The 21,245-nt window shown below is 39.6% G+C and overlaps 1 pseudogene across 1 annotated transcript in view; it reads right to left on the reverse strand.

Annotated features, from left to right (window-relative positions):
• The window catches only part of LOC149180408 (ATP-dependent DNA helicase Q-like 4A), a 280,436-nt pseudogene that overhangs the window by 39,167 nt on the left and 220,024 nt on the right, over positions 1-21,245 (reverse strand). Inside the window, exons 15-22 of the transcript XR_016256925.1 lie at positions 2,885-3,008; positions 2,729-2,799; positions 2,536-2,604; positions 2,304-2,432; positions 2,060-2,218; positions 1,784-1,864; positions 1,520-1,681; positions 1,309-1,364 (exon numbers count right to left, since the gene is read on the reverse strand). The product of XR_016256925.1 is annotated as an ATP-dependent DNA helicase Q-like 4A (transcript). The remainder of the gene's footprint in view (positions 1-1,308; positions 1,365-1,519; positions 1,682-1,783; positions 1,865-2,059; positions 2,219-2,303; positions 2,433-2,535; positions 2,605-2,728; positions 2,800-2,884; positions 3,009-21,245) is intronic.

The raw sequence follows: 21,245 nt of genomic DNA on the forward strand, positions 1-21,245 counted from the left end.
AATCTTCTCACTCCTTAATTGTAGACATGTTTACTTGATCAAGAAACTGATCTGTTGCTGTAGTATTCACACTCCAACACTATACTGCAAAGTTCCATAGTCACTTTAATATTAAGTGACTTTAACAAACTAATAAAGTGTCATTAAAGTTAGTAGGTGGCCTCTTTTCCTTTGAGATTTTGCCCAAGGATCTGGTGGAGGTGGTAGTTTAAAGGGTGGAAAAGGTGGATATGTTGAAACAAAGGCCCTAGCTATATTAGCGAAATTTCAAACATGCAGAAGTGTACAGCATTAGATCTACTTTTGACTAGGAGATGGGTAAGCTTAGATAACAAATATTTTGATGGATCAGCGAGATTACCATGTGTCCTAAAAGGTATCTTATAATCCTAGAGTGTTTGCATGGTTGGTACTTTATAGGGATTACGTAGATGACAAATGCATGAAATTTGACCAATTAAACATATTCAATGCGAGTGCTTGGTTGGTAGGGGATATTGGCAGACTGAAAAACAAATTCAGTTCACTACTCAAGCCATTCGAAAGGATGTCACCATGTCACCATACCCAAGTATTGGGGATCCCTTTCTGTGAGTCATTATTGTGATCATTGCAACTGCATTTAAACCATGGTTTTCTGTGCTCTTTGAAACATTCATTGTAGTATGTTTTTGAAGGCATACATGATACCTCACTCTACACATTCCTTGCAAACATTGGCTTTTACTGAGTTTCTTACACGAGTTATCACTAGGTAACATAACTTGAGAAAAGATGATTAGGATTATTCTATCAAGATATGTTCAGGCCTCATTGCAACTTTGGCTGTAATTAGATACATGATTCTTCCATTGTATGTGTCCCGATATATTTTTGTTATTTCATAATATAGGAAATATTTTCACTGAAGACAAAGAAAACATGTAAATCCAACGAGCCTTCTTAGTGGCACTACATGAATATTAAGAACAGAGGTACTCGTCAATTTTATGACACTCCTAGCATTTAAAAATTCAAACACGTCAGAAGAGTTGAAAATACAATGCTGCTCCTAAACATTCCTGCATTATATTGCCTCCATACAAATTGGCCTCAATTTAGACATTTGATATATCCACTCTACTAACATAGTGAATTTTCGTATTTTCCTGATTAACATTAAGATTCTCAATAAGCATGTAACTATTGAAAATCATGGCAACATTTTTATGCAAAATGAGATAAGAAATGCAAAAAAAATGGGCCATAAACCCACGAGAATTTGAGAGTAAGAAGTTCCCTATTTAGACCACTACTTATGCACTCTACCTCATAGTAAGTCTTATACGTCCTGAGAGAAGATCTTGGGCCTTGTTTTCGTTCACCTACACTCCATGATTTTGATGTTAATAATTTTTGCTTCCTGTCTTAGACCACTAAAAGAGCTAGCTGAATGATTGTAATGATTGATACATCTTAGCAGCTTGTACAACTTCTCTATGAAATGAAAAAGTTAGTTACAAATGAAATAATTTCAGACCTTGAGAATGGATGACAGTGATCCATAAATATCACTCTTCATAATATCTTCTACAACAAAATCTTCAAGAACTATGCGATGGAGGAGACGTGAAGCATCTCCCTTGCTGAGACTTTTTCCAGCTCCATGAAGACTTAAAGATTCATGCTTGTGCCTTTTAATCTAAAGATATATCATTCAAAGGGAAATAATAAACTTCAAACTCATCCATAACATAAATTAACAATGACGAAACAAAACTTAAACATCAGCAGACACACTTACTTGCTGACTCATTGAGCCACGAAAAACATCCAGGACATGAGATGAGGAGAATCGTTGCCCCATTGCTTTTATTAACTCTATCTGTATTTTCAATCATTACCACCCATAAAATACCAACCAGCCAGCCAGAAAAAGAAAACAAAGCAGGAAGATTATTTCAGACCTTGAAACTAACAAAAATAAGAATAGCAACTTGTCAGCAGTGGACATAAAAATTTGTGTTCTCAGCATAATTACATCAAATAAAAAACAAAATACTAACAGCTAACTACTAACCAGCTGCTTTGCTTGATCAGTTACATCCTGCTCAATAAAATTTATCATCTTGCTACAATTATCGCAGGTCTTTTTGCAATTTGAGGCATCAAATTTCTCACCCAAATAAGCAAGTTGAAGCACCCTTCTGCAATCCACATCATTTTCACAGTAACTAACCTGCCAACCAAAGCGAGCACTCATTTTGCATCACTTTGTTCTAGAAGAAATAATACACAAGAAATTTCACCCAATAAAAATTTACCATGCGTGAAAGATTCTCAAGGTTCGCCTCCAATATTCTTCCTGCATTGGTCACAGCAATACGCCCAGTTCCAGAAACCATTGGACTTTGCTCCGCAGCTCCTTGTGTAAGCATATGCTTTACTCGAATCTATTTTGATAGACAAATTTTAATCTGTTTTCCTATTTCCATTTAAATCTAAACCTTCAAAAGAATGTGCTTAAAAGTGTGATTTTGTATTTGATCGACTTACGTAATCACCATAGTTATAGTACAGCATACAAGATGAGGGGAGGTTATCCCTGCCAGCACGGCCACATTCCTATGAAGAGTTCAAGAAGTACAATTCAGATACGAAAACTAATAAATGCTTAAATAAATACATGTGAAAATAAAGTTCCCATTACCCAGATAAAATCATAAGAAGAATATGGCAAGACTTTTACCTGATGGTAGCCTTCAATGGACTTCGGTAGGGAATGGTGAATAACAAACCTTACATCCGGTTTGTTGATTCCTAAAATTGAGATAGATTTCATTACATCTCAAAAAATGAATAAGGAAAAAGTGCTGAAACATTCAACAAAAGTTCAAATTTGTACCCATTCCAAATGCCACTGTAGCACATATTATGTTGATTTCATCTTTGCTCCATTGTCTTTGGACATATGCACGTTGTTGAGGATCCATGCTACCATGATAAAATGCAACTTTGTGCCCTAATTCCTGTGTTTAGCAAGGTGAAGAATTAGTATATGCATCGATCATTCATGGGCACATACACTCTGATCAAATTAACCAGATGGCAAAGACCTTGTTTAAACAACACCTCGGGACTGTTACAAAAAAACAGGCCAGAGAGGCCAGCCACGACAAGCTAAGAGACCCCAAGGCCAAGATAGCTACATATCTTACAAGCCAAAAAAGACATAATCACCATATGACAGTATGTCTAGTACTGCCATTAAAGCTCAAAAGATCAAAACTTAACTCAGTCAACTTGCCAAATAGCACAATTTTAATGCAGTAAGCTGTATATCTTTGACAGAACATCTTTGAAAATCAGTGGAAGTTTACGCTTATACAAAACCATCAAATAACTGAGTGCATGGCATAACGGTAGTCCCATGAACACACATATCTCAGCACATGCATAAGGTTTCGAAAGAATGAAACCCTGCATCCTAAAAAAAGGTTCAGGATATGTTTATCAATATATGGACTAATTGAGAAATGTATGGATAATACCAATTTGCAAATCAAAATCATCCAGAAACAAATTCACAGAACAGCAGTCAAGAAATATGTTATTGACATGCACTTATGTTTATCCAATGTGCAAAAACTTTATGCAAGTGGTAGCAAACATTTAACGTTAGTGAATATAACATACATAAATACACCTACAATAATAACAAGGATCTTAAATAACCAAAGGTTGCTGCTCTAAAAGGCATATCTATTTAAGTGAGTGACCATTGAATGTATCTTTATAGACAACATCTCATCCTAGAGTAATCTGTTAGTTTCTGGTAGCATTGGAAGTGCTCTAGCCTTGAAAATTTGTGGAGAGGCTAAGGCACATGAGTTCTAAAGAACCCAAAAACCGTTTGGTGAAATTCCACAACGATTGTATTTTATTAAAATAATTAATATTTTTAATGGGGTTCCTAAGTCTAAACATAGGGAAATTAAAATATTAATGGGTATTAATCAAAATATGGGTGAGAATGATTTAGAAGGTGAAACAAGTCTTGTTTTACTCTTAGCCGTTGATTAGAGACTTAATCTCGGCCATTGAAGACACAACAAAAAAGTATAAGATGGAGCCTTGTGGATCATTTGGAAACACACACGGAGAGAACAAATTGATCAAGAATTCGATTCCTAGGGCGGGGTTTTCTAGGGATTTTGAATGAAGTGATCATTCTGCAGCAAAGGGGCAATGAGAATCCGGGAGGACTTTCCGAAGAATACAGACAGAGAGGGGGGCAGAGCCAGCAAAGAAGAAAAGTTGCTTGTTATACAAAAGCCAGAACTGTCAGAACAGTCGGGAAAGCTGACGCAGAGGTTAGAAGCCGGAAATTCCCAGAACATCCGGGAAAGCTGATGCAGAGGGTAGAAGCCGGAAATGCTGGGAATAGCCAGAACTGTCGGGAACTATCAGAACAGCCGAGAAAGTTTACGCAAAGGGCAAAAGCCGGAACAGCAGGACCAGTCGGAATTGTTGGAACAATCGGGAAAGCTGACAGAGAGGGCAGAAGAGGTGACACAGAAATAGTTGGGGTTAGCCAGTCTTCTGCCAGATCAATCGGCAGAAGTGACGTAAAACTCACTCAAATTTTCTACCAGTATTTTCTCTGTAAAGGTTTGTCAAATGAGCATCCTAGCTTTATATTTAGATATTTCTCCTGCATAATAATAAAACCCTCAGAGTTGTTGCATCGATTTTCCCCCATTGGGTTTTTTCGAGGACTATTCTGTCCAAAAATAAGTGTCTCCTATGTATCATGTTCTTTGCTCTATTTCCTGTTTCATGAGATCAAATATTTAATTAGTGTAGACTGCAGAAGTAATTTGCTTCAGTATTCAGAAGAATAACTTGATGAATGTAATTTTAAAAAAAAAAATCAGATTTGTTGCAATAGGGGTTCCTTGGACTAGGAATTTTCACATGGTATCAGAGCATTGATTTTGAAACAAGAAGAGCAGGCTCAGGGCTGAGCAGTAAGGCCAAAATCTGCACTTGGCAACAATTTGAATCCCCTTGAAGGGATTGAGCAGTCCTTGCCAGAAAGTAGATTCGAGGAAATCTCTCTGAGAGAGACGACAGAGGTACAATTTCCGAATCATAAGCTTACAGAGGCAAAGGGAGTGACACAGAGCCTCAACGCAATGCTAGAAGGGCACAATTTCTGTCAGGACAGCAATTCGCTCGAAAAGAGCAAAGACACATAGAAGGGGAATTTTCTCCTCAGAGAACTTTTCGCCAAAAAGTTCGAATTTCTCACTTGTTGGGCAGTTGTGCTCAACAGTGACTAGAGGAGTCAGTTCGACAGCAGGGTGAGATGCCATTGCATGGGCTCAGAGATCAGGACAGGTTGGATGGAGCCTCCAACTATGTCATATAGAAGACCAAAATCTTAGCGATTATGAAGGTATATGACTTGAGTCCTACGTCAGAAGTGTTGTAGTTGTTCATGCTAACAACGATCAAAAGAAGAAATACAAGGCCGAGCAAGGGAAGGCAAAGAATTTGATTCTCGATGGAGTTCGAGATCATGTGATCTCACACTTGCAGGGCAAAGTATACAGCCCAAGAGATGTGGGAAGCCTTGTCTTCTCTGTATGAAGGCTCTTCCAAACAACGAAAGATGTATTTAGAGCAGAAGTTGCAGCGAACTTTGACGCAGAAAGGAGAAGGGGTGAACCTCTATCTTCAACGCCCTCAAGACATTAGAGACTAGTTTGGTGTAGTGGGGTCCACTCCTCAGCCAATTGCGATGGTGAGGATAGCCCTGAATGGAGTCCCGAATGAAAGGCAAATTTTCGTCCAAAGCATATTGGGCAAGGAAAAACTACCTTCATGGGAGGAGATGTGGGCGGCTCTTCAACAAGAGGAGTTAAGGAGGAACGTAGTGAAGGTCAACCTCAGTGGCAACAGTGGGAGTGGCACAAAGACGAAGGAAGAGGAGGAGAACGTAGCTCTAGCATTGAAGGAACAGCAGAAGTTGAAGCGAAAGGAGGACATTTTGAAGGTGAAATGTTTCAGTTGTGGCGAGTTGGCCCACTATGCATCCCAATATCCTTTGAAGGAAAAGGACAAAGGATGAGAAATATGATCCTAAGGCTTCTTCAGAAAATATTGACGATGATGAGTTTGCCATGAGTGCCCACGCATCTCCAGGAGGGAGATGGGGCGATATCGAGTTGTAGTCGGGACGACTACCTGTGTGCAGTATCCTTGAGGAGTCCACCTCTTAGATCAATTCCTTGCTACAGGAGCCTAAGATTCAGCAGTAGCTAGATGGACTTAGTGTCGAATGATGCAATGGAGTGTTTGGAGGACAGATGCAATAGCTGGGGACAAGAGACTAATCAGCGCAGAGCAAGTTTGGTAGTAGTGTTGCTGGCACAGTGCAGGAGTCAGTAGCACCGAAGAAGATTTAGAGGGTTAGAATCAGCAGCAGTCAGATTCCAACGTTAATTGTATTATGTTGAACACAATTAAGCTCAACTAATTTTGGATGTTTTTCAGTTGCTTCTCTCAGCAACTGAGTTGCAATACGGATGCAATGTTAGCAGTGGCATGCTAGCAACATAGCAGATGCAGCATTTGAAGGGAGACGTAGTATAGATGCAACAGTGGCAGTGGCAGTGTCATGGGTAGCAGTACAGTTGCAACAGAAGCACAGTGTTAGTGGCAACAGCAGTGCAAAAAAGGGGTGCTTCAAAAACAAAGCAGCATGCAAGTGGATATTGTTGCTAGAGCACTTTCCTCGCAAAGAGGGAGTGTTAGTTTTTGGTAGCATCAGAAGTGCTCTAGCCTTGAAAATTGGTGGAGAGGTTAAGGCACATGAGTTCTAAAGAACCCAGAAACCATTTGGTGAAATTCCACACGGATTGTATTTTATTAAAATAATTAATATTTATAATGGGGTTCCTAAGTCTAAACGTAGGGAAATTAAAATATTAATGGGTATTAATCAAAATATGGGTGAGAATGATCTAGAAGGCAGATCAAGTCATGTTTTAATCTTAGCTATTGATTAGAGACTTAATCTCGGTCATTGAAAACTCAACAGGAAAAGTATAAGATGAAGCCTTGGGGTTCATTTGGAAACACACACGGAGAGAACAAATTGATCAAAAATTTGATTCCTAGGGCAGGGTTTTCTAAGGATTTCGAATTAAGTGATCATTCTACAGCAAAGGGGCAGTGAGAATCCAGGAGGACTTTCCAGAGAATACAGACAGTGAGGCAGAGAGAGCCAGTAGAGCAAAAAAAATGCACGTCACGCAAAATATGGAACAGTTGGGGAAGATGACGCAAAGGGAAGAAGCCGGAAATGTCGTGATCAGCCGAAAATGCTGGGATCAGTGGCAACTGCTGGGAAACCTGAGGCAAAGGGCAGAAGACGAAACTATACGGAACAGTCGAAACTGTCGGGAACTGTCGAAACAACCGAGAAAGCTGATGCAAAAGGGCACAAGCCGGAACTGTCGGGAACAACCGAAACTGCCAAGAACTGTCAAAACAGCCGAGAAAGCTAACGCGGAGGGCAAAAGAGGTGATGCAGAAATAGCGGGGGTTAGCCACTCTTATGTCGGATCAGCCAAAATTCTGCCGAGTGAAGTGAGGTAAAACTCACTCAGATTTTCCGCTAGTATTTTCTCTGTAACAAATTGCTAGATGAGCATCCTAGATTTGCATTCAGATATTTCTCTTGCATAATAATGAAACCCTCAAGAATTGCTGCATTAGTTTTCCCGCAATGGGTTTCTCCGGGGACTATTGTGTACAAAAATAAGTGTGCCCTATGTATCTTGTTCTTTGCTCTGTTTTCGGTTTCATGAGATCAAATATTTAATTAGTGTAGACTGCAGAAGTAATTTGCTTCAGTATTCAGAAGAATAACTTGATGAATGTAATTTAAAATAAAAAATCAAGTAAGTGAAGTAGATTCAGATTTGTTGAATTAGGGGTTCTTTGGACTAGGAATTTCACATAATCATCTCTCATATTATATTTTCACATTATTTTGCTATTTATTTTAGTCTTTAGATATTCAGCTTTTGAACCTATTTGTTTCATTGGATTGGGATAAGAGACAATTCCAGGGCACTTTCACTATTGTTTGGTAGATAGTGATCCAAACCTGGCCTTTGGCCACACCATTTCTCACACCTTGTCTAATTCTCTGTGTTATCACATTTTTCTCAGAAGAAACCCAAAAACTGGACCTTTGGCCAATTCCTCAAGCATTTAACACCACTGGCTTGTCGCTGAATTTCAAACACTCAGCTATAAAATTTGAACAAAAGTCACAACTGCCAAGCAAATTCATCTGCAGCAAATCATTTGATATCATAGCAACAAAATAGAAATTGAAAACCATGACAAAGGAGAAGATTGGAGCCCAACTCACACAACTGAAGAAACATTAGTATAAGAATCTAACAACAATCAAAGGAAATAAAACCAACAATAACAACACAATACCTAAACCGAAAAGTGATCTTCCTCCCACCACAATTTGGATAATTTTTGGAAATAATACTTATTTTATTCACATAAATATATTTATATTAAAAAAGAAAATCTAAGACAGAAGAGTATATAGAATGTCACTTCTATCCTCTTCTTCAACTCTACTAGACCATAAAATAAGTCTAAATATGCATCAGGGTCCAACAACCTGGCATCTTTGATATCAAAAAACCTTTTGTAAGTGATTGCACGCATACCTTATCCCTTCACATATGACAAAAAGTTGGCAAACTGTAATGATCCTAAATAGGAATACAAGTGATAACAACCAATATTCTCTACAACAAATTACAAAAACGAAATATTCATTAAGCACCCATAGAAAAACTACAAATGGAGAACTTCTGAGCCATTTTATTTTATTTTTGAAAGCAGAATACAATAGATAACAAGATGATGCACCTGGGTTTGTCTCAATGGACAAGCACAACCAAACCCACGTGGGAAAATGGTTGAATTGAAGGTTGCCTAACTGTTGTACCAATCTGCACAATGCTGCCCAGAAACTAACTTTCTATTGAAGTTCGAATGGTTGGAAGTGCAATAATACTACCCAGAAATTTGTATGCTTATAACCCCAGTCTCATTGGCCAAAACCCAAAAAAACCCAAAGAGGGTTTTAGTTGGGTTGGACTTCTGATTTTCGACCCCATTGGAGCATCACCTCAGTTGTAGCTGCAAAACTCGGCCTGCTAGAAACTACCTGTAAATCCACCTGAAAACTCCTCCAAAGTGTTGAGTTCACCTTTGCTATCGAACCCCTAACTTCTCGGATAAGCTCTTGGCGAAAATCACCTGCTCCCAGGCTTCACGAAAATCTGCTAAGTGGCCTTTGCATTATCCCTCAGCCCAACAGTTCGAATTGCTAGAATACTGGCTCAGCTCGCTGTAAAACCCAGCAAGAACGTTGGTATAGTGTTGTTACCTCGGCTCCCTAACTCTCGGAAAAGCAATCAAATCTCTGCTTCACTCAATCTCCCTCTGTGTGTTTCATCGCTGCCCAAAAATACGCACTCCTTGCTATGCGCTAGTTGCTAGTGTATGTTACTGCCCCGGAACTCCTGAAAACTCTTGTGGAACAACCTCCATAAGGCAGGCACGAATGGTCCCCCGAAGTAGAGGTTGAATCTCCCACTTGATAGACTCGTGGCTAAACAGTCGATAGACTTGCTAAATAGCAGACTGAACACATGAGTAGTTGTTTGCAAAAGTCAAAGATGAAACCAAAATGAGAGTTTAACTCTCCTTATAACTCCTTAGGCCCCCGTAGCCTCATGTGGGCCCCTCCATCCACCCATTCGATTTTCCCTCCAAGCATATCGAATGGCTAATTCGAACTCCCACGTGGCTGGCCCCCACATTCCACTAGCAGCTAAATAATTCGATTTGGCCCCTAAGTCCCTAAAAGTTGAAAGTGTGGAGTCCTCTTCCTTAGTCAAAAATGTCCAAAATTGTGCAGCAACACCCTGTTACTAATGTGCTTGAGAAGGGACATGATATAAACAACTGATCTCATTCTCATCCAACATACGACATAAGCGAAGCAAAATCACTCCATGATTCTCCAAATATTACCGTTCTTCAAATTCTTCTTTCTTAGCAACAAGGACAAGGCTAAAATTCCCTTCCCGCATGTTGCACAAATCAAAAATGGCATCTAGATTCAATCCAACATTAACCTCAACAAACTAAAATTAAGAAGAACTAGATTGCTTCTATAGTGTAACCTTATCATTTTCTAAAAAAGCAACTCCATGAATACAAACACCTCCAACTACAACTTCAACATACACATCTCCAATGAGCTCTCAAGGTTGGACAAAATCCCTCTCTTGCTAGATAAAAGTTGATATTATGTTGTTAACCAATCACTTTCACCCTTTCAGTCTCAATATGCATCCTCGCTAACTATTAGATTCACCTTCAAATCTAGCAAAAGTTAATGGCGGCCATTCTTATGTTGATTTCAAAAACATATTAATAGCACCCTCAAGCATTGCGTTCAACATATGAACCATGACCCTAAGAGAGCCATTCATATCTCCAAATTCCAATGGAAAAGAAACTTAAGGAGACCAATCCCTAGATTAACTCTTCCTTCCATAAAATCCAAACACCCTATCCATTCTACAAAGCTGGCAACCATGCTCTATCCACTATGTATTTGTTCCTACCTGAAGATGCCACCATTCCTCATCAAGAGCTCTAATCTCAACCATGGCCAAACAACATAGCCTTCAGCTACCAATGCACCTATTTCTACAATCCTGCACACCCTTTGTCACATGCATCTGCTTGGATTAATTGATAATCATAGTGAGAAAATAATGGGCTACACACTAAAAAACACAACTACTTCTATCAAATAGGTCAACAACTAGCAAGAAAACACTATCACATTCCATTTCAACATCTACATATAAAGAGAGTTGTGTACAAGGGACTTTGAGGGTCAACAAATTACCTAATGCAAGTTATATTATCATATCCTATTTAACAACAAGTGGTCGATAAACAATCAACTAAATCCTTTTTCTAAAGGAAAAAGGTCATAGCTTCATATTCATCTCCATGGGTGTCAAACTACTCATCACCGAAAAAAGGCTCAATGGTAGAAAACTTTGATCACTTTTTGAAGTGTGAAAGGTTGACGATCAAAAATATGAAATGAAACGAGTTTGATTGTCATGAGGAACATTAGCATTGGGTGCACCTCAATTGTAATGGGACACCTTCATACTTCATGAACCCACTAAAAATCTCAAAGTGCTAAATTAAATCCATTGTCACAAGTATCTTAATAGCATCGGTGCTTGCATTGCCTTCAAAACAAACTCCATGCCTTGAATCATCAAGATCTCCAGTTTGTTGGAAAGTTGATGATTGTTTGGAGCATTCTTCAATCCTTGAATGTCTAATATGTTTCATGTTGATTCCCTAGCTGACATGATGTCCAAAAATTGTGCAGTACTTCGATCGCATTTTAGGTCCAAGTATGGTGGAGAGAACGACCTTCGTGTGGTGCCATGTATTCTCATGGCTAAGTGAGTGGTTCAATGTCTAAAGGAGACCCTATTATGTTAGTCAAGTATGGACTACTAATTGACACAAGGCATCACCACATGATTAACCAAGTTCAAACCCAAGCAATTGCAAAGCCCTAGATTTAAGCTAGCCAAGCTTACTAGTGCTCATTTACAACATGGACTCAATAAATGTATAACAAAACAAAACGAAAATCTCTACCATCCAAGCTTGTCAAGCAATGCCATGAAAACATTACATTTTTATTGTGTTTCCATACATAAAGCATTTGAAGCACAATACATGGGGAAACACTGTGGTAGTGTTACACCTCATATTGTACGAGGTTCCAATATGATTTTCATCACATTGATGGAAATGTGTCCCTAGTTCCTTACAGTTATTGAATCGAATTCGGGGGATTTACTTTTATGGAAACCCTTGTTTTCACAACATCATATCATTTCATGGAGGCATTTGGGTCGAGTGGTCAAATTTCCAATTGGTTAGATAATTGTACTTCCTGCCTTATGGTCTTACAAAGTCCTTGTCTTCCTAATCAACCCTTTGTTTCACTTATGGATGGATGTGGAGCATATTATCTAATTATGTTGTGGTATGGCATACATGTTGATCTTGGATATGGATGATGGTTCCAACCAATGTTGCACGATCCTTCCTGCTCCCCAAGAATCCAAGGGTAGAACTGTGTCCCGTACAAATCCTTAGGCGATCCTCCGATGAAACCGCATATCTAATTTTCAGATGCATTGTTCTATCGGATTAGTTCAATACCTCGAAATCTAGAACAATGCAGCCCAATCCATGGCTTTGGATTTCAAATCCATGGTTCTAGACAGGGATTTGCCTCGGATCCGCGGCAAATCTAGCATAGATCCGGGCAAATCCCAAGCAATTCCAAGGCTCGACGGTCAATTCCACAGATGCAACCTTCTATAATTCTTTTTTTTTATGGATCTAACTTAGGTTGGGGTTGGGTTTATCGTGAGTTAGGGAAATATAAATGGGGTTAAAATCCATTTCACCCTCTCTTTTGCTCATTCTTGCATCTTTAGAGAGCTTGGAGAAGCGAGGAGAAGAGAGGCTTGAGGAGAGCTTGGAGGAGTGAAGGAGAAGGAGCTAGGAGGAGTAAAGAAGGGTTTCCATCTACTAGAGTTAAAGAGGTAAGTGCAAACTCCCTTATTTTTTTTGTGATTGTTGTTTGTATTTTATCTCCTCCCTCTCCTACTCTTTCCCATTATTTCCTCCTGCTCATTTCAATGCAGGTTGTCCATCTATATTCATATTCCAAAATGGTGTTCTTTTGGCTTATATATATCAACCCACCTTTGTTTGTCATGATGGTGTTGGGGAGTAGGAATAGAAGGGAAGAAGAAGAAGAGGATAGTTTGTTAATTTTGGCAACTAGGGCCAAACTTCACATTGGACAGCTCATATGAGGCAGCTCATATTTTTCTTGGATTCCTCTCTCCCAGAGGTGTAGGATTGATCTAAAGATCATGGCATTCTGACATGTACACTATGAATTTATTTTTATTATGGACATATTGTCAAGGTCGGCCAACAAACTCATGTAGGCTCAGAAGCCCAACAGTCACGTTTATTCATCCTCAACTTTTGCATATAAATACATGGTGCCTCATCCTCATTTCGACACACTTCACTCACTCACATCTTCTCTCTCCTTCATTGATTAGTAGTTCTCCACACGTGCGAAGAAAAGCAAGGGTTTTTTGTTCCAGTCGTTGACCAAATTTGACGGAAACTGCAAAAAGTTGGTTTTGACTGTGTTGACATATTTTGAGTGTGGTTTTGGGTGGAGCAATTCTGTTTGAGGACACAGTACTAGGCACAAAATTTGAGGCATTTGACCTCTGTTTGACCAATGTTCACTGTGTTAGGGTTGGCTGCAATGTTGACTTTTGTTGACCAATTTTGATTGGCCCTTTTTAGACTATGTTTGGCCTGATTAGACTTGTTGTTGGAGGCTGAAGCTGGCTGGGTTTGACCGATCTAAATTGAGGAAGAATTATGCCTTGTTGACCAGCGTTGATTTTCTAGTTAGGGTTTTACGTTTATGCTATTTGACTGATCATATTTTCACTGTAATTGGGCAAGTGAATACTATACATTGTACTCTCTCTTTGCTGAACTTTTTAAGAATTATAAGAAGAATTGATCAAGGCTTTCCCCACATTGGGGTTTGTCCCTGGCTAGTGCCATATCTTGTGTCCTCTTGTCTTGGATTGTCTTTCTATTGTTATTGTTTATTTTCTATCTACATTTTACTATCATGATGATGTGATTGCTAAACTCGATATTGATATTGGGCTAATAAAGACATTGAAGCAAAATTGCTCTAAGCATAGAACATACCATTGTTATCCTAAATTTAACATGGTATCAGAGCTGAAGTGAAGGCAAAGCCCAAGTAAGAGTGAGAAGAGCAATCACCAGAGAAATCACCAAGAGGAGCAATCACTAATCAAAGACAAGATTCAATGGCTTCAACATCCTACTTCAAGTCTAATGATAAGCTTCATGATAAGTCTGATTATCATGCATGGAAGATGTCTCTTGATTTGGCATTAAAAGAGCAAGATGTGATGGATTATGTGCAAGGAAAGTTTTCTTAACCTCATTTTAATACATTGGTTGTTGCTAAGACCAAGTACAAGAAGGGTGAAGTCAAAGCCAAGAAGATCATCAAGGATTCTATTCATAAACTTTTAGTTGCTTACTTTCCAATTTGAACACTTCAAAGGAGATATATGACAGATTGGTTGGCATGTTCAAATCTAGCAATGCAAATCAAAATCTTTTCCTCAAGAACAAGCTGAAGGATATAAAGAAAGTTAGAAATGAAGATATTCAATCCTACTTCATGAGGATTACAGAGATCAAAAATGATCTTCTTTCGATTGGATAAGCTATTGCTCATAGGTTGCTTACACTCATTGCCCTTGGAGGACTCTCTCGTGAATGGCACGTGTTCAACACTACTTTTCTTAACAACGACAGGATTCAAAGTTTTGAAGAATTACTGACTAGGTGCTCTCAAGAAGAAACAAGGATGATGGAACTAGATATCCCTTCAAATAGGAATGATCCTATTGCATTCTCTGCTCATGCTAAAAAGAAGAACAATGCAGGTTCCAAGAAGCAATCTCAAGGAAGGCCGAGCTTCAAAAATTTAAGGAAGTGAAGATGCTTCATTTGCAACAAGTTTGGTCACTATGCTAGGGAGTGTCCTAATAGAAGAGATACACCTCATGATGATGACAACCACAACAACAACAATTTCAAGGGCAACAACAATCAAAGGAATAGCAAATTCAACAACAAAGGAAAAAGGAATGCTCCTACTTCTCATCAAGGAAATGGTCGCCCTCCCAAGAGATCATGAAACACCAAGTATGACGAATCTAATGTTGTTGATAACAAGCAAAAAGAATTCTATCTTATATCTTCCCTTTCTACTGCATCTCCTCCGGAAACTTTGGGAAATTGGTTGATTGATAGTGGTGCCTCAAGGCACTTCACCGGGTATAAGGAAGCTCTTTCAAATCTGATTGAAAGGGATACAAATTTAGAAACCATCCTTGGAGACAATGCCACCTATCCCGTGAAGGTAGTTGGCAATGTTACTCTTCAATTGAATCAAGGTAACACAAATTCATTTACAAGAAGTACTATATCTACCCAATCTAAAGAAGAACCTGGTATCTATCTCGGCAATGGAGGGCAAAGGATTCAAGGTGGCATTCATTGATGGAAAGGTACGTCTGTGGAATAAAAATTTCAAAGATGCATTTACACTTGGATTCAAGGTTGATAGCCTATATCAAGTTAGGGAAAGCCCATTGGGAGCTATGTCTTGCTACACATCACTTCAATCCGAATTATCGTACCGAAGGTTTGCTCATCTACATTATAAGGCTCCTCCCGATAAGAGGAAGATGGAGATAGGTATGCCCAAATTTAAAGTAGAACACGAAGGTGTTTGTCAGGGGTGTGCCGAAGGAAAGCATACAGGGAGACCATTCCGCTCAAGTGATAGCAAGACTACTCACATATTTCATTTGATTCATTATGATCTATCTGGTGCAATGCCCATGAACTCATTGGGAGGATATTTATATTATGCCATCTTTATGGATGATTTCTCTCGCAAGACCTGGATATATTTCTTGAAGAAGAAGGACAAAGTATTCTCATGGTTCCGCTCTTTCAAAGCTTTGGTCGAAAATCAAACCAGGAAGAAGATCAAAATATCGAGGACCAATAATTGAACCGAATACAAATCAAATGAGTTCGAAGATTACTGTAGAGAAGTTAGCATTAAGAGGGAGACTACTACCGCATATACTCCTGAGCAAAATAGCGTTCCTGAAAGGAAGAATCGTTCTATCATAGAAGCCACTCATGCCATGCTTCATGATCGAAGCCTTTTGAAGCTCTTATGGGCCGAAGATGCAAACACCGTCGTGTATGTTCAAAATAGATGCCCTCATCAAGCGTTGGACTCCAAAACTCCTGAAAAAAATTTCACCAGTAAGAAACTAGATGTTTCTCACTTTAGAATTTTTGGTAGCCTTGTATATTTTCATGTAGATGCTTCTGGGAAGAAAGGAATATGTGTGGGCTACAGTGAAACTTCTAAGGCATATAGAATCTATGTGGTTGGTCAAAGAGAAGTGTAGATAAGTCATGATGTCACTTTCAATGAGGATGTTTCCCTTGGTAAGATTAGTAACCTTCCTCTTCCAAGGAAGGACAAAGATGCAAATTCCAGAAAGCAGGGAGAACTGCAGGATGAACAAATGCCTGATGTTGAAGGACCAATGGATCCCATTGATCCACCCCCTCATGAGCCCTCCTCGTCAAAAAGGAGACCCTCATGGCGGAGACTCTCGAAGATGCCAAGAGACATGTTGCACCTACGGGGACATCTCGTGAAAGCAAGAAGTCGAATAGGTACCAAGGGTACTTAACTGCAATGAGCACCATTGTTCAATCTGAGCCTTGCACATTCGAAGAAGCTGCCAAACACCAAGTTTGGAAGGATGAAATGAACGAAGAGTATGGGTCGATTATGAAGAATGATGTCTAGAATGTGGTCCCTAGACCCAAGGACAAATCCGTTGCCACCTCGAAATGGCTCTACAAGATCAAGCATGGAGCTGATAAAAGTGTTGAAAAATTCAAGGCTAGATTCGTTGTTGGAGGCTTCTCTCAAAAGGAAGGTGTAGATTATGATGAGATATTTGCACCGGTTGCTCGCTACACCACCATCTATTCAATTATAGCCCTTGCTGCCTCGCAAGGATGGAATCTTCACCAGATGGATGTCAAGGCTGTCTTCTTGCATGGCTAACTTTAGGAGGAAATCTATATAGAACAACCTGAGGGTTACGAAGTACAAGATCGTCAGACATATGTATGCAGGTTGAAGAAATCCCTCTATGGGTTGAAGCAAGCACCCCAAGCTTGGTATCAGAGGATCAATTGCCATCTAATGAAGCTAGGATTTACAAGAAGTGAAGTTGATATGAACCTTTACTTTAAGGTTGAGAATGACAGACCTCTCATCTTGGTACTCTATGTGGACGATCTCCTTCTGACAAATGCAGACCCTCTTATTCATCAATGTAAGAGGGAGTTGGCTTCCGAATTCGAGATGAAGGACCTAGGACTGATGCAGCACTTCTTAGGGTAGGAGCACTGGCAAAAGCCAGGCGAGATTTTCCTTTCTCACGGAAAATATATTGTGACGATACTTGAAAGATTTAGGATGGTGGACTGCAAGTCCGCGACTACTTCGATGGAGCTTAACTTCAAGAACTTATGCAGAAGTGTGTTGGGCCCAATTTGGGAAATCCTTCTGAGTATCGTCAACTCGTGGGAACCCTGATGTTCTTGGTGAACTCCCGTCTAGACATATGTTTTGCAGTGAATACATTGAGCCAGTTTATGGTCAAGCCTCATCACATACATTGGATTGTTGCTAAGAATCTCTTGAGATATCTTCGAGGCACAATCACTTATGGACTGAGATACACTGTCAGGAATGTGAGGCTCCATGGTTACTCTGATGCAGACTGGGCTGGCAGTGTGGTGGATCGTAAAAGCACATATGGATGTTGCTTCTCTCTAGGTTCTGCTTCGATATCATGGATGAGTAGGAAGCAGAAGTCAGTTGCCTTGAGCACCGCTGAGGCTGAATACATTGCTGCTAGTTTGGCCTCCTGTGAAGCTATTTGGTTGAGGAAGCTCTTTAGTGAGCTGTTTGGACATGTGTTGGATACCACCGTGATCTTTTGTGACAACCAGAGTGGGATTCATCTTTTGGAAAATATCGTATTTCATGACCGCTCCAAGCATATTGATATCAAGTACCACTTTATATGGGATATAGTACAACGGGGAGCAATAAGGCTCCAACACATTGGGATTGACGATCAGGTCGCCGATATTCTTATGAAGCCCCTGGGGAAGGTCAAATTCTTAACCTTCCATGAACAACTTGGAGTCGTGGAGATACCCTCTTATGAGGGCCAAGTATGAGATGGATGTTCAGATCTGGGAGCTCCAAGGGACTTGGGATACTTCTTGGAAGGATGAGTGACCATAGGGTGAGTGGTTCACCTTCCCCTAGTGGTGCACAATGTACAGGGTGAGTGGTTCACCTTCCCTTGTGATACCCCATGATGACATATGCATAGGTTGAGTGCTTCACCCTCTCCTATGGTATATGAGCAGTATGAGTGGTTCACCTTCTACTGTCGGCACATCCTACCCATGCAGTCTGGGACTCATGGGAAGTACCTCTCATCTCGCCAATGAGTAGGGTAGTGAGGATAGGGACCATAGTACTACCGATGGACGCATCGTGTACTACCGTACTCCCTATGCTAGGATGTTGATATTGATCTGGGATCAATGGAAACTGACTTCAAGTCGATTAAGAGTGGTATGACACACTCTCTATTATTGGAGACTGACTTCCAGTCAGTGGCGAACATTATGATACATTCTCGATCATTTCCTCTCTCTTCATAGTTCAGCAGAGCAGGGAAAAGTAGAGCATAGCAGAGACATTGATGGTACAGATTGTTAGATAGTTTGGTAGGTGAAGTTCTCCCTAGTTGAGAGGGAGTGTTAATTTTGGCAACTAGAGCCAAACTTCACATTGGGCAGCTCATATTTTTCTTGGATTCCTCTCTCCCAGAGGTGTAGGATTGATCTAAAGATCATCCCATTCTGACATGTACAAATGAAATTATGAATTTATTTTGATTATGGACAAATTGTCAAGGTCGCCCAGCAAACTCATGTAGCCTCAAAAGCCCAACAGTCACGTCTATTCATCCTCAACGTTTTCATATAAATACATGGTGCCTCATCCTCATTTGAACACACTTCACTCACTCACTTCTTCTCTCTCGTTCATTGATTGGCTACTCTCCACACGTGCAAAGAAAAGCAAGGGTTTTCTGCTCTAGCCGTTGACTAGATTTGATGGAAATTGTAGAGGTTGTTTTTTATCGCGTTGACCAATCGTTGACCTGTTTTGAGTGCATTTTTGGGTGGAGGAATTCTATTTGAGAAGGCCACAATTTTGGGCACAAAATCCAAGGCATTTGACCTCTGTTTGACCAACATTGACTGTGATAGGGTTGGCTGCATCGTTGACTTTTGTTGACTAGTTTTGACTGGACCTTTTCAGACTGTTTTTGGGCTGATTAGACTTGTTGTTGGAGGCCACAGTTGACTAGGTTTGACCGAGCTGATTGAGGAATGATTATGCCATGTTGACCAACATTGACTTTCTGGTTAGGGCTTTTTGTTTCTGCTATTTGACTGGTCAGATTTTCGCTATAATTGATCACTTACTCTCTCTCTCTCTCTTTGTGCTGAACTTTTGAAGAATTATAAGAAGAATTGATCAAGGGTTTCCCCTCATTGGAGTTTGTCCCTGCTTAGTGCCATATCTTGTGTCCTCTTGTCTTGGATTGTCTTCTATTGTTATTGTTTATGTTCTATCTGCATTTTACTATCATGATGATGTGATTGCTAAACTGGATATTGATATTTGGCTAATAAAGAAATTGAAGTAAAATTGCTCTAAGCATATGTATTCAGCCTCAGCAGTGCTCAAGGCAACTGACTTTTGAGTGATCCAATGTATGATGAGGAGGAAGGGGCTGAAGAGGACACTGAAATGCAAGGGGCAAAAGCATTGACACCCTTTGTGGAATTACATGACCAAACTTGAGGGGGGAAAGGTGGTGGAAGCTACAAGTTTGTGTTCCCTCATTGTTGTCATGGAGGAAAACCATACAGTGGTTCATATACCCATCTGAGGAGGAATCTTTCTGGGGTGACGGGCAATGATGAAAAATATGGTCTCATGGAGATAACAATTTGCTCTAAGGTTTCAATGGAACAAAGAAGAAAATATATCCAAATAGACGAGGTTGCACAACAGAGAAAGCAAAAAAAACAAAAACAAAAAACAAAAAAAAAAAACAAAACAAAACAAGAAACAAAAAACTCATTCTAAATCAAGTGCAACCTCTAGATTTGGTAGCTCATCTCCTCATGGTACTTCTACAACCTCTAGAAGTAGAACAATAGGCTATTTCCTAAATATTGTCGACAGGGATGATGTGGATGAAAAGGTGCTCTAGTTTCTTTGTGCTTCTCGTGTACCATTCAATGTGCTTCGCTCTCCCTATTGGCATGATGGTTAAGGGAATCAATGAAGCCCCAAAAAGATACAAGAGCCACAACTATGAGAAAACTAGAACTGTGTTATAAGAAAAATAAAAGGCAAAGGTTCAAAAAGCTTTGACACGTTTTACAAATGAGCGAGTGGATTGTGGGGTATCCATTGTATCAAATGGGTGGGCAAATGTTAGAAACCAACATTTGATAAATGTTCTTCATGTTTCTACTTGCAGTGCAGTGTTTCTTGCAAGTCATGACTCCTCCATCAGTGCAACTTTCCAAAACATTGCAGATCTCCTTTTGAAATCAATCAAAGATGTTGGTCCTAATAATGTGGTTCAAGTGATCATTGATAATGCAACAAATTGTAAGGCAGCAAGAAAAATTATTGAACATACCCATCCACACATTTTTGGTACATGTGCTTGGTGCACACAATGAACCTTCTGATGCATTGATATTGTGAAGCATAAATAAGGTGGATGGGTTAATGAGCTTTACAAGAAAGGGAAGAAACTCGTTGAATTTATCAAGGGCATACAAGCGTAAACTACTTTATCGCACTTGCTCCAGGTAGTTCTATAAACATTCAAAAACAAGATTTGGAAGTTATTCCCTCAACTTTAGGCGTCTAGTGAAGGTTACACAAGCTTTAATTAATATGGTGACCTTTGAATTATGGGATGACATTAACACTAATAAAAGATGGTGCTAATGTAGTCAAGGAAACTATTCTTGACAGTTACTTCTGGTCACAGATTAAATATGTTTTGCAATTCACCAAACTAATTTATTACATGATCAAGTTTGCAAATTCAGATCAACCAATAATTGGGGAGGTGTATGAACGAATGGATAACATGTCGTGGCAAATTAAAGACATTGTTGAGCCTAGAATATCACCTTGTACAATT

This window comes from Pinus tabuliformis, chromosome 3_2 (genome assembly GCF_031772625.1).
Source record: "Pinus tabuliformis cultivar Carrire ecotype Pingquan chromosome 3_2, CPIR1, whole genome shotgun sequence".
In the NCBI taxonomy this organism is placed as follows: Eukaryota; Viridiplantae; Streptophyta; class Pinopsida; order Pinales; family Pinaceae; genus Pinus; species Pinus tabuliformis.